Source organism: Macrobrachium nipponense, chromosome 5 (assembly GCF_015104395.2).
Source record: "Macrobrachium nipponense isolate FS-2020 chromosome 5, ASM1510439v2, whole genome shotgun sequence".
In the NCBI taxonomy this organism is placed as follows: Eukaryota; Metazoa; Arthropoda; class Malacostraca; order Decapoda; family Palaemonidae; genus Macrobrachium; species Macrobrachium nipponense.
In genome coordinates this window covers 33,872,377-33,885,289 of record NC_061107.1, presented here as the reverse complement: position 1 = coordinate 33,885,289, position 12,913 = coordinate 33,872,377, and positions in this window count along the sequence as shown.

Below are 12,913 nucleotides of genomic sequence, written 5' to 3'. Positions count from 1 at the left end.
ATTTTTTCCAGTGACGACAAAAAAAAAACAATAAAGATAACTTTCCAGCTCAGCCTGCAATGGACTGTGCAAGACACATCGTGCAGAGCTGTAAAACAGGAAAAGGTTAACGTAAACGTCTATGAACTGGATAAAAGATGGAAGGTTTCTCGTATATTACACATTTGCTATTGGAATAATTTACATTGAACAAACGCGTTCCATTACCACGAAATAGCTCCTTCAAGAAAAACTTGTAATGTGTATTTTATTTTATCAGATTTACTTCTATCGTTCAGAAGAAACGGAATAATCTCTCTCTCTCTCTCTCTCTCTCTCTCTCTCTCCTAAATGGGGTATAAAGGAGTTCATCTCTTTGGCACATGCATCCACGCACGTAAAATATGAGAACATATTGCCGAGTATTTGTTTAAGTGAATACATGTGTTTTGAGCGTAAAAACAGAAAACTTTAGATAGTTTTCATGATACTTTCCCTTTGCCTATTACTGGCACTCTTCGGAAAACGCAATCAGGTAACACCATTTTGTACTTGTTTCTTTTCTCACAAAACTAGGAGGGGGCAAAACTTATTACAAGTTTTTTCTCTCTTTTTTTCTATCATTAATGAAGGTTACGTTACATTTCCTATTCCCGTTGTTTCCATTGTTTTCATTCGTTTATTTTCTTATTTTTTTCATAGAAAAATAGTAAATACTATTTTGTTTTTTTTGTTTAGTAAAGTAGTCAATCACTTTCTTATGGAATATACATTAAAGATCGAGTTAAAAAGGGAATTGTTTTAACATACAACGTATGCCGCTTCTGCAATACATTGTACACATTTCCTTCCGTGATACGAGACTATACATTTTTCTATTAGCAATTTCTGGTCAAGGCTGTTTAAATGTTAGGCTTTTGCAAAGGAATTATCGGTTCTATCCCCAATTAATAGAGTATTTGGCTTAACAATCGCGGTAAATTCAGAAATGATAAGAAGCTTTATAAATGTTTCCGGTTTACTCTTGATGCAACAGATTATAAATGGACTTTATTATTAATTACTGGAATGATTCTTCAAAAACAGTTTCCTGGTGTTTCGTTAATTTCAAAGGAACTATCCTCTATGAAAAGTTTTAATTTTGAAATAATTATATAAAAAAAAGTTCCCTCTAAACAGATGCAGACATTGCTCGAAATGAAAGGTTCTTGACTTTATATGTAATTGTGCAACAAGCTGGACACTGTCTATCTTGGCAATATATATGTGTGAGAAAATGTAGCATATATTTGTTATATTTTTTTTTTTTTTTTCAGCGAAGGAAATATATCGTATTTAAAACAAAGTAAATATCCAGGTGCTATTCCTATTATCCTTGAAAAATTCCGCTAGCAAAAAAAAGCAAACTGACTTTTTTTATATACAGTATAGAGAAACCCAAATAAATAATAAGAATAAAAAATTAATTGGAATAATAATTTATCTAACAATTGATTTTAATAACAATTACTAGTAGTATAATTTGAATTTATTATTACCAACGACTTGTTCCATTGATTTAGTGCTATTAACTAAAATACTGTCATGTGGATATTCACGAACGTTGTTCCTATTGATTTAGTGCTATTAACATAACTACTGTACTATGTGGATATTCACGCAGTTATACATTCAGTTTGTATGTAGTATATATAGATTTCATGTCAAAAGCATACTTTTTAAGCAATGACATCTTTTCATAAGGAGGAGTGGTTGCCGAAGAAAAAATGAGACAACGTACTAATCCATTCACGAAATAATTAATGATTTGTCACTTCAAATACCTACCAATAGGGTTCATTAATAAGAAATCGAATTACCACACGCTCATTGTAATAATGACCCCTATCTTGCACGCTGTCGTTATGTTCCTGGGTGGTATGGCCGTAAAATCTTTTTTTATAATTACTTCTGGATATAAAATATTTATCAGTTACTTCCATTCTTCCATCGCCTATGCCATAATTCATTTTATTTTTATCTTGGTCATATTTCTTTTCAGTATTTTGCTCAACCAGAAGCTTTTAAACTCCTAAACATTTCCACATTCATCCTCACTCACACTGTGAAGTTTGATTTAAGCAGCTGGAACCTTGAAAACTATTTTTGGTTACCTAGTGCACCACTGTAAAACAAGAACAATTTCCGATCCATATCAGGGATTGCGAGTCATTGCTTTTCTCAAATATCTGTCAAACTACATATTTGATCGGAATGGTACTTTGACAAAGTGTACAAGATACCTACCGCTAATTTTGGTAATATAGTACATTGTCAAATGGTGCTAGTTAATTAAGGGGCTTACTCATAACTTTTAAAAGGCAAAGTCGCATGAGTCAGCAGGACTCATCTACAGAAACGATTGTCCGCTATCCTCCATCCCTTCCCTGTCCCCCCCCCCCCCCCCCCCACCCCTCTCCCTCCTCCCTCTTACTCACTCATTCTTTATCGTTGTTTTCCTCATCTCTCCCCCCAATACGTCTCTGTAATTTACAATCTGCAATAGAATACCGTTTTCCGAGATATTTCTTAATAGCAGCAGATAACTGGAGAGCTAATAATGAAATGGATAGCGAGGTTTGACGTAACGACCATAATAATGGCTAATTTTTCCAAAGTTCTCCTAAATTGGTTGGAGTCGCGCACCACCTTGGGTAGCTTAGAGGTACCTGCTCAGGATCCTGGGTAGGTTCGGGAAGTCCTTTCAATGATCACCTGATTACCACGGGGTAACAATAAAGACACTTGAGAATTCGCTAATAATTATTCAGTATATATATAGACTGCGTAATGCCGTATGTGTGTTGCGTTGTTGGCTGCAAATATAGGTGTCGGGAAAATGAGAGGGAAAAGGTGTAATTTTAAATTTTTTCCCAAAAAACGGAGAACTACAAAATGAGTGGGCAAGGTTATTTAAAGGTAAACAATCTAAGGTTTGTAGCACTCATAAACGACTGTCCTAAATCTGACAAATACAAGTAAATCCTATTTTTGGAACGTATTTCTAAAACAAGTTTGTAGTATGTGAAAATAGTGCGTTACTTTACATTAATGATAATAGTATGTGAAAATAGTGCGTTACTTTACATTAATGATAATAAGTAACATAATTGAAAAGGCATGAAACTCTCCTCATTCACTAAACTCAGTACGGTACAAAATGAAGGCTGTGAATAAAGTCCCGTGATATTCTTAATTGTTTGCAAATTTTTTTAACTATGATAATCATACAAAATAGAGAGAGAGAGAGAGAGAGAGAGAGAGAGAGAGAGAGAGAGAGAGAGAGAGAGATTTCATAATTCCTGTACCACTCTATATAGAAGTGTTAATTATACACTGGGTTGTTTGTTAAACTGTTTGTTTTAACTTTGTTCACCTTATCTTCCCTGCTTGTAGTCAACACGTCGATGTGAGGTTTAAAGGATTAAAGTCGAGATCGTGATAGTAGGTGCATTATAATGGGTGAATAGGGTGTAGGTCATGCAATCTTTAGCCTACTCCCATTTATGATACTTGAGAAAATACAATAAAAAGAATTAAATTAATACAGAACCTAAAAATAAATTATTTACAACTCCCAATTTTACTCATATAATATAATTTGAGACAAGGAGGCTAGAAAGTGGGTTGATGGTGGGATGGCGGTGGTGGAAGGGAGAAGGAGGGAGTTACTGAAGGACGGGATAGGAAAAAAGGACGTTCGAATGCATAGTTTGTCGATGCTTGGCAACATCATATAAGTCAAGAGTAAACGCCTTAACTAACACCATTTGGCAATGCACTATATTACCAAAAATTAGCGGGAGTTGTCTTCTACATTCTGCCAAAGTACCATTTAGATCAAATTATTAGTTTGAATTATATTTGAGTTAAATTCCTTTTATAATCATAAATAAAAAAAAACAAATCTGAACTAAACTGGCTGTAGAATTTAGATGCATGTTCTTGTATGTGTCACACCAACTCATTAAATACGAATTATAAATAATTGCCACTCAGTTATAAATTTATTTAATCTTCATGTATCTTTCTTTGATTTTTGTGCAGGTTAATCTCTCTCTCTCTCTCTCTCTCTCTCTCTCTCTATTTTCCTTGCTTCCCTCACTATGGAGTATCTTACCCATTTTTCCTATAAGATTCTAGAGGAACTGATCTTTTCCAGCTTTTAATCTATAATATCCAACGAAATCAAAAGTCAGTATAGTCCAATTACTTGACATTTTTTCCATAACATATCTTTCCTACAGCAATTAATGCGTGTTTAAAGACATAATGGTTTAAGCAATATTGTTTGTTTTCACCTTTACCTTCATGTCTTTTTATATCTAAATGTTAGACCATAAGATAAAAAGATGATCATATTCCTAGTCGCTAACCAGTTTCGGAACACCGGCACGGGCCACTGGAAAAATGTGTGATTTAATTTCTATTTTGATCTTTCTCTCTCTCTCTCTCTCTCTCTCTCTCTCTCTCTCTCCCAAATGAATTCCATTGCCATTTCTTTAATGGTAAGTTGATAGTATGAAGTACCACATTGCCCGATGTGATTATAGATTACCTAGATCAAGTGTTCATTGTCGTTCAACCTTCATCGAAAGCGCATACGAACCACCGCAGTCGTAGTTTAGGAAATTTGGCGAAAATGGAATCATGATGCTTGTGCGCCCCTAAGGTCATTGCACAGTGACTTTTCTATGAAAACGTGTTCGTGGACATTTTATTACCTGAGAATAACTGGTTGAATCGAAATATGTAAAGCGTATAATTTTTGTTTAAATACATGATTTGGTAATAGGTCCTGCTAAAATTTAAATTTTTGAATGTTTCTTACAGAAATCTTAATTAACCATTACGGTGAATATCCTTGAATTAATCATTCACATCTTATGAAAGGCTGAAATAATCTTGAAATCAAACAATATTTCACTAAAATAGCAAATATTACACAAACAAAGGACTAGACTGTCAATGAAACACAAATATGCTTTGCGAATGTGGTGAACGATATATCATATTTTATCTTTTATCTTGGGTAGTAAACAAATATCATTTATTGGGTGTGGGGAGGGGGGGTTCGTTATTGTGCTCCATGGACGTTATATTGAATTCATATACTTGACGTGAGAATTTATAATGGGAATTTGCTACACCGCTAACGGCCATTCAATGTGCCGAAGTGGAGAGGATGTGCGTAAAACACGAAAAGCAGCAAATGAAATTAATGCTTTTCTTAAAATCTGCTCAGCATGAAAAAGCGACCAGTGAGGGGTTGGGGGTTGAAACTATACTCTAGGAATGAAGAACATAATTCAACGTTGAACGTTGAAATAATTGGCAAACAAGTGTATTAAGAGAAAATACCCTAATAGGTATTCCTTGCAGGTGACGGGGAAAATGATTCTCTAGGATTAATAAAAGAAATGTAAATTATCAGTAAATAAATATAATGCGAAAGGAAACGCACCGATAGATAAAGACAAATAACTGGTAATATAGTAAACAATTAACTGTTTCTTATAAACATGATAGCGGATGGGAGTATTAAGAAAATGTGAATGATCAAGCAGGGAGATTTTATTTGCACAAGATAGAAAGGCTGATTTTTTTTTTTTTTTTTTTTTTACATCCTGCAGTCAGCAAAAATATATGATTTAAAATTCATATGTATTAATTGTTTAAGTAGTATTTCCGGTCTCATCTCCCGTTGTAGAATTACGGGCTTTTGTCAACCAACAGAATGGAGAAACACTATAACATTTTGGCTCCACACTTCATTACATAGAGCAAGGCTTACAGTACAAAGAGGTTAAGGTAAACATTCCTGAAATCTATCAGCTGATCAAAATAGATTATGTGACAACGTTAAAAAAAAAAATGGTGATTTCTTGCTTACTGGGTATTTACTAATAGAATCATTTCTGTGAACAAAAGCGTTTCATTATCCTTACTATTGGCTAACTTAACACCAGTATTAAAAAAAAAGCTAAAGGATGCAACTGACTATGGCAACTGTCTCCCTATTTTATAATTACTATAGTTGCGTTGAAGGTACTTGAGTTGGTTCTTCCAGTGAGACTTCTCCGCCTCCTACATACTCCTGACAATCAGTTCAGAGGCACACCTCTATATTCAATCTTAATTTTATATTGCTGGTTCTCTACAGAGCAATTCTGTGTCAAATTGGGTTACGCATTGTCGTGCAACTTCGGCTCCCTAAAATGGCTCCGGCCAGGTCGAATTCTCACGCCATACCTGTTCAATACTTACACAGATGCCCTGAATGCCAAACTGAACTCACTCCCATCGGATGCACTATAAACGAGACAACAATAAACAACCTCAGTTACACAAACAATATGGTTCTAATTTCCCCATCAGGGCAAGGCCTCCAGCGATTCATTGACACCTGTCGCAGATGTGCAGATGAATTTGATATCCTATATATAACTAAACCAAGACCCAGTGATTGTCGCTGCTCCAGAGATCGCTTAAGCATATTGCAGAACCAAAAATTTTCCTTGGAAAGCATCGTCTGGAATTCGTCCAACGTCTTCACAGGTGACATAAAAGATACGGCAGACATAGAATACAGTGATGTAAAACTATGTGCAGCTGACATGATTGGAAAAGGAGGTTTGCCTTTTGTCACCGAGACACAAAACTGCTGTTCTTCCGTTCGCACTGTGACAGCATATATGGGTGTTGTCTTTGGAAAAAAAATACCCAATGGTCCATGAGACGTATCACCATTATTCACAATGACATTCGGAGAAGCCTCGCAAACACACCTCGCTGCCACTCCGACACGCAGATGTCCGCCTGGATAATTTAAAAATCATTGTTAGGTAACCAATGTCCAGTCTGATCACCCCACTGAGAAACAGCTGCAATTCGCTCATACAAAGCAGTCTAAGGAGAGAAGCAAGAAGAAAATACTAGAAAGATAGGTTAATTAGACGTTTGTACCATAGAATGACGTTATCTTCCTTCACACAGGGATAGCCTGAGTTACTGCCCATAATTATTCTCTATTTTTGAAATGATCAAGTGTCATCTGCATAACCTGTTGTTATTAATGTTAATTATTGTGATTTTTATTATTGTCGAGTCTTACTGTTTTCAGTTTCGGGATTCAGCCTTCTGGACCTGACTTCTGTAAGAACCTAAGGTCCCCTGCTGGAAATTAATGCAATCTTCTTTTATAAATTGTTATAATTTTTGTTATATTTTTATATATTCTCTATAGAGACCCGACCACCCCATCCCTGAACATCCCTGAGTATATCCTCCATGCCCTCATTGAAATATGCACTAAAAAGGCACATTTCTCTAGCCACCGTGGCCATACGTACACCCACATCAACGTGGTGGCAATGGGTTTCCCCCTTGGAGTCCTCTTCACCAACTTCTATATTGGTACCATAGAGCAGAGGGTCTTCGAAAACGTCGATCAGCCCACTATGTATGTGCGCTACATCAACGATACCTTTGTCAGCGTCAATTCCTAAGAAGAAATTGAGAACCTGGGCACGTTTTTCACAACCATAGCTGCCTCAGTTTCACAGCTGAATAGTCAAAACCGCCGCCTCCCCTTCCTTGACGTCCTTGTCGAGGAAAATGAGACCTTATTCCCCACAAAGGTCTACACGAAGCTGACAAACCTGGTATGTGTACGTACGTGTAGCCCAGTTCCTAGTTGACAATGGGTATCCAAGCCAGAATATATAAGAGAATCTCTCAAGTGGTGCGTCGATAGATGGTACCGATCGGAACTCGCCCCGATATCCCTGAATGCATAGAGCTCTTCTATAAAGGACAATTTCATCAGAAATACAAAGAAAATGAATGTGCCCTCAAGGACATCATTGAGGATAACGTCTGCCCCACTGACCTCAATAACAATATTCATCTGAATATTGACTATAAAAGTAAAAAGATGAACAGTCTTGTGATGTGTAACAGTCCAGCAACCCCTCAAACAGGATTCCTTGAAGAGAACTAACGTGGTTTACACTACACATGCCACATCCCAACAAGGGGCTAACATTAATCACACCAGGGCTGCCATAACCAGAGAATTATAAGAGGACATAATTCCGAATATAGAAATAATTGGCTGAACTATGGACCATTGCCGCCTGCGCTTCCTGGAAGCATTGCACATTGGGAAGGAGACACCAACTCCTCAACATTACACAAGAAACCTTTCTCCTCCTCACGGTCATCAGGAGACCTGCACTGAGTGCCACCCACAGTGAGCGAGTGAATCAAAATTCTACGTCTTATGATCAAAATTCTCCCATTCATCCCCAGCACTACAATGCTGTTCTCATGAAAGGAGCGCCCCGGGCAATAACACGGGAGAGCAAGCTTCACCCGAGGCAACTCACCCCGGGCATCCAGTCATAATTCAGCACTGATCAGGACCCCATTATATTTAAATACCGACCCAAGTGACTTGTTTCTCCAGCTCCTCACCACATCCAGAGGATGACCATTGAGCTAGTCGAAATATGTCGACGGTTCCACTACTACTACAACTACTACTACTAGAAAAACCACTATCCACACCACTGAACCAAGTACGAAGGAATCAACGGATTTCTGATTGAATATTTTAAGCAAAATATTTTCCACACTCCACGCTGTCTTTTTCTAATATGAATATTGGCCAACTGGTGACCAACATCGCTGTGCCTGCAGTCATCCTTTTTAACCAGACTTTTTTGAAAGAGTTTCTGCTCCCTTCAAATTATTATATTTATAATATTTATCATTACTATTCTGAAAAAATCTGTTGATTTCAAGGGCAAAATTCAGCGAATTCAATTAATTCTGCCATTTTATTCAACAGCATTATTATTATTATTATTATTATTATTATTTATTATTATTATTATTATTATTATAGTTAGAACGGAAAAGCCGCTATTCGAAAAATAGAGAAGAATCTCTACAAGTGTAACTCTGCTGAAGCAGCCATTACTTTTAATAAAGTATGCTTGAGATAGGGTCGCTTCCTAAGTACACTATTATTATTATTATTATTATTATTATATTATTATTATTATTATATTATATTATTATTATTGTTATATTATTTATTATTATTATTATTATATTATTATTATTGTGACGCGATTCCTCTAATAAAATTATGTAATATGCATACAATAGGGTTCATAAATCAGATTTACTTGTAGTATTCAAAACAAATGAAGAAATCTCTCTCTCTCTCTCTCTCTCTCTCTCTCTCTCTCTCTCTCTCTCTCTCTCTCTCTAAATAAGGTTTAAAAACTGCGCATCGTAATGCTCATATGAATCCACGTACGTAAAGTATGAGAACAAGTGTTCAGTTAATTAAATATATGCTTTGTCAACGTAAGAACGGAAAGGTTTGTATAGTTTCCGTGATATTTTGCAACTGCCTATTACTACCACTCTTCGGAAAACACAATCCGGTCACACCATTTTATACATTTCTTCCTCCCGAGGGAACATAGGGGAAAGATATATTACCATAGTTTTGAAAAAAATATTAAATAATGAAGGTTACGCTACATTTCCTGGTGCTGTTGTTGCCAATGGTTTCATTCGTTTATCATTTTATTTATATTAAATGCAAAGAATTAAATTACCCCCAACATAATTTTTTTCTTTTTGTCTTTTTTTTTTCTTTTTTCAATTAAACGAAACATCATTTCATTCTCTCCAGACAAAAAAGTTGGTTTAAAAATTCCCTCATCACGGTGAAATAATTGATTCAGGTGTCAGAGGGAAACACGTAAGTCATTCAATTACGAGTCTGAATGACAGATGTCAACGATTAGGGCAATCCTTCATAAACCCCGATCCTCACGTCACTCTTATTGAAGAAGACGGTCACCATTGTTGGGTGTCATCTTGCAATATTCCATTCATGGATTATTTTGCAGCATAACTTTAACTATTTAAATATTTAATCCTTAAAGTAACATTTACCTCTCAATCCATAGCTTGAACATGATGCATGTAAGAGAATGTTATCAGGGAGAAAAATAGGAAACTACGTCACAAAGAAGTATGAACCAAGAATTACTCAAAAAAACTAAGCACACGTACACATTACTACTCGTATGAATGCTATGGTTAAAATGGAGACCAAATACAGTTCACTTTAAAGAATTCATGTGACTGTTCCTCCGAGACGTTTAAAACTATCATAATGTATTTCACATAAAAATTAAACTTCACTTCAAAAAGACAGGAAATGACGCATGCTAAACTGAAGAACGCGCAAGATACGACTATCCGACTAAATACACATGAAATAAGAACCCCAAATACAAAGTGGGTGCAAAGTTATAAAAACATTTCCCGCAATCCATATCCACACTCACTCGCGGGCACACATTATAAAAAGAAGGGCGGGGAAAGTACCAGAAAAACGTTCATGTATACACTTTATTGCTACGTTTCAAAGCTCCAAGCTTCATCAAGCTATAAAAGAACACAATATGAAGATACATATGTAGTAAATTTCAAGGAAATTTACTACACGCAAATATAATGATATATAGGAAGTGAATGTTAAAAATATATGAAATTAAAAATTAGGTTAAATTGCATCACGAAATAGAGAAATACGCGCAGGTAAATTATAAGAAGCAAAGTTTAAAATAATCTACAATTCAGGATTAATATAATTAAATAAATATAAATATATATACACACACACACAAACACACACACACATGTATATATATATATATATATATATATATATATATATATATATATATATATATATATATATATATATATATATATTATATATATGTAAATATATAATATATATATATATATATATATATATATATATATATATATATAATAAACTATATATATATATATATATATATAATATATATATATATATATATATATATATATATATATATATATATATACTATATATATTAGATGAGTAATTTTCGAGGGTTCTGTGACTGTTTTACGATACCAATTTTTCTCAGTTAATTAAACAATGGCATATTATACTAAAAAAACATTTGCTCCCATATGCAATAAAAAAACACCGTATCGTGCTTCTAAGAAATCAATAGAAGGATGCACAGTAATATCCTTGTTTATCCAGATTAAATATATTAGCAAATATTCCCACAAATATATTTCATTTGGATAAAAAAGGATATTAGCAACTATTTCCACAAATATATTTCATTTGGATTAAAAAGAATATTACTGTGGATCCTTCTATTTTAGCTCCCATATACCTCACCAAAATGGTGGGAAAATTGTTATTTAGACGTTTTCACAATGGCCTCCTCAGAAAACTCATAACGTTCTATATATTGAAGTGGATGGCCAAACATGACAATTAATACTCATTTTGGTGTTAGAAACACAATCGGATGGCATATATCATTATTCAGAGTACTCTTGACCTTAAAATAGAGATGGCAGACGTCTGCAGTCCCCTACTATACTATATTAAGATACCGAAACATGGTCACAGATCGCCAGAAAGTGACTCTACTATTATATAAGTTTGTTTGAGTTATAATTTGCCTCTCTACAAAGATTTACCTCTAAATTGCAGTTGCGTGAAGCGAATTAGAAAAAAAGAAAGCTGTAAGCTGCAAAATATGAAATTCAGAGAGTGAATTTCTTGGTTAATTTTCGGAAAGTACTTGGAGATGAAAGAATTATATTAATCCTTTTCACAGTACATCAGTGGCCTAAAGGATTAATTCAATTAACTGGCAATGTCTCTTACTTAAGCTACTCTATCATTTTTTTAGTAATAGGCTACTTTTTGGTTCTGGAATGGTTGTTGAATTGAAGATCTCTTAATTTTACTATTAACTAAACTGCAAGTGGTTTTTAAGAAAAAAAAATTGTCATTTTATGTAATTCCTAATTAAAACCATTAACAGAGATATTCATTACTTTGTATAACTCTACTAAGATGTAAACCAAGACTGCTGACTGATCAGGATTTCTGTTTTCTTTTCGTAGGTCTATTGCATCGAAACTAACCTTTTGATTCGTTAAGAGTGAAAAATAGAGTTGATAGTGATTTGCCTAATCCAGAGATTGAATTAATTTGCATATTATGTCAACAACCCTGTATAGCTGATGATAGTATGGACAATACATCTTATACCTAGTGGGAGAATCTGAAAAGTAAGTGTTTTTGGTGGAAGGAACTTAATGAATTTCAGCATGCCTATCCTATGCAGCAGTGGAATGGGACAGAGGGCCTAAAGGCCTCTCTTTGCATAGTAATTGTTACGCTCAGATCAGCTGTGGTCATTGTATTCAGCAAGCACCGAATTGTAAAAGGAAATCTGAACAAGAAGACTCTCAAGCATCAACTTCAAGTCAACAACTCGCAGGAATTGTGACTAAAAAGCTCCGTTCTACTATTGGAGTGGTTCATGATAAGAATCTCTGTGTGGTGTATGAAAGGACCACAAAAAAGGTAGTAATCCTAGCAAATCTACACTTTTGCTGCTGTAAATAGAAGATGCATGAAACTGGTTCAAGCTGCATACAGTTTGTTTGTCAGATGAACCCTTCAAGGGAAAGATTGAATACCATAATTGCATCCATCCTGGATGGTCGAACAACTTTTGGATTGGATATCTGTTATCATCGTGAATGTTGGAACTATTACTTAAACAACCCTCTGCAGAATTGTTTGCTCTGGATGTGATTAATCTTGTCCCTCACGTTATCCTTAAAGATCATGAAATCTGTACGCTGCAAAGTCTACTAATGGGCTACAAATGCATTAGTTCAACTTATGGTTACTATTGCCCAGAAAAGTCCAGTTTCTTGAAGGAAATTCTGATCAAGGAATTTGGAGATGACATGGCATTTCCTGATC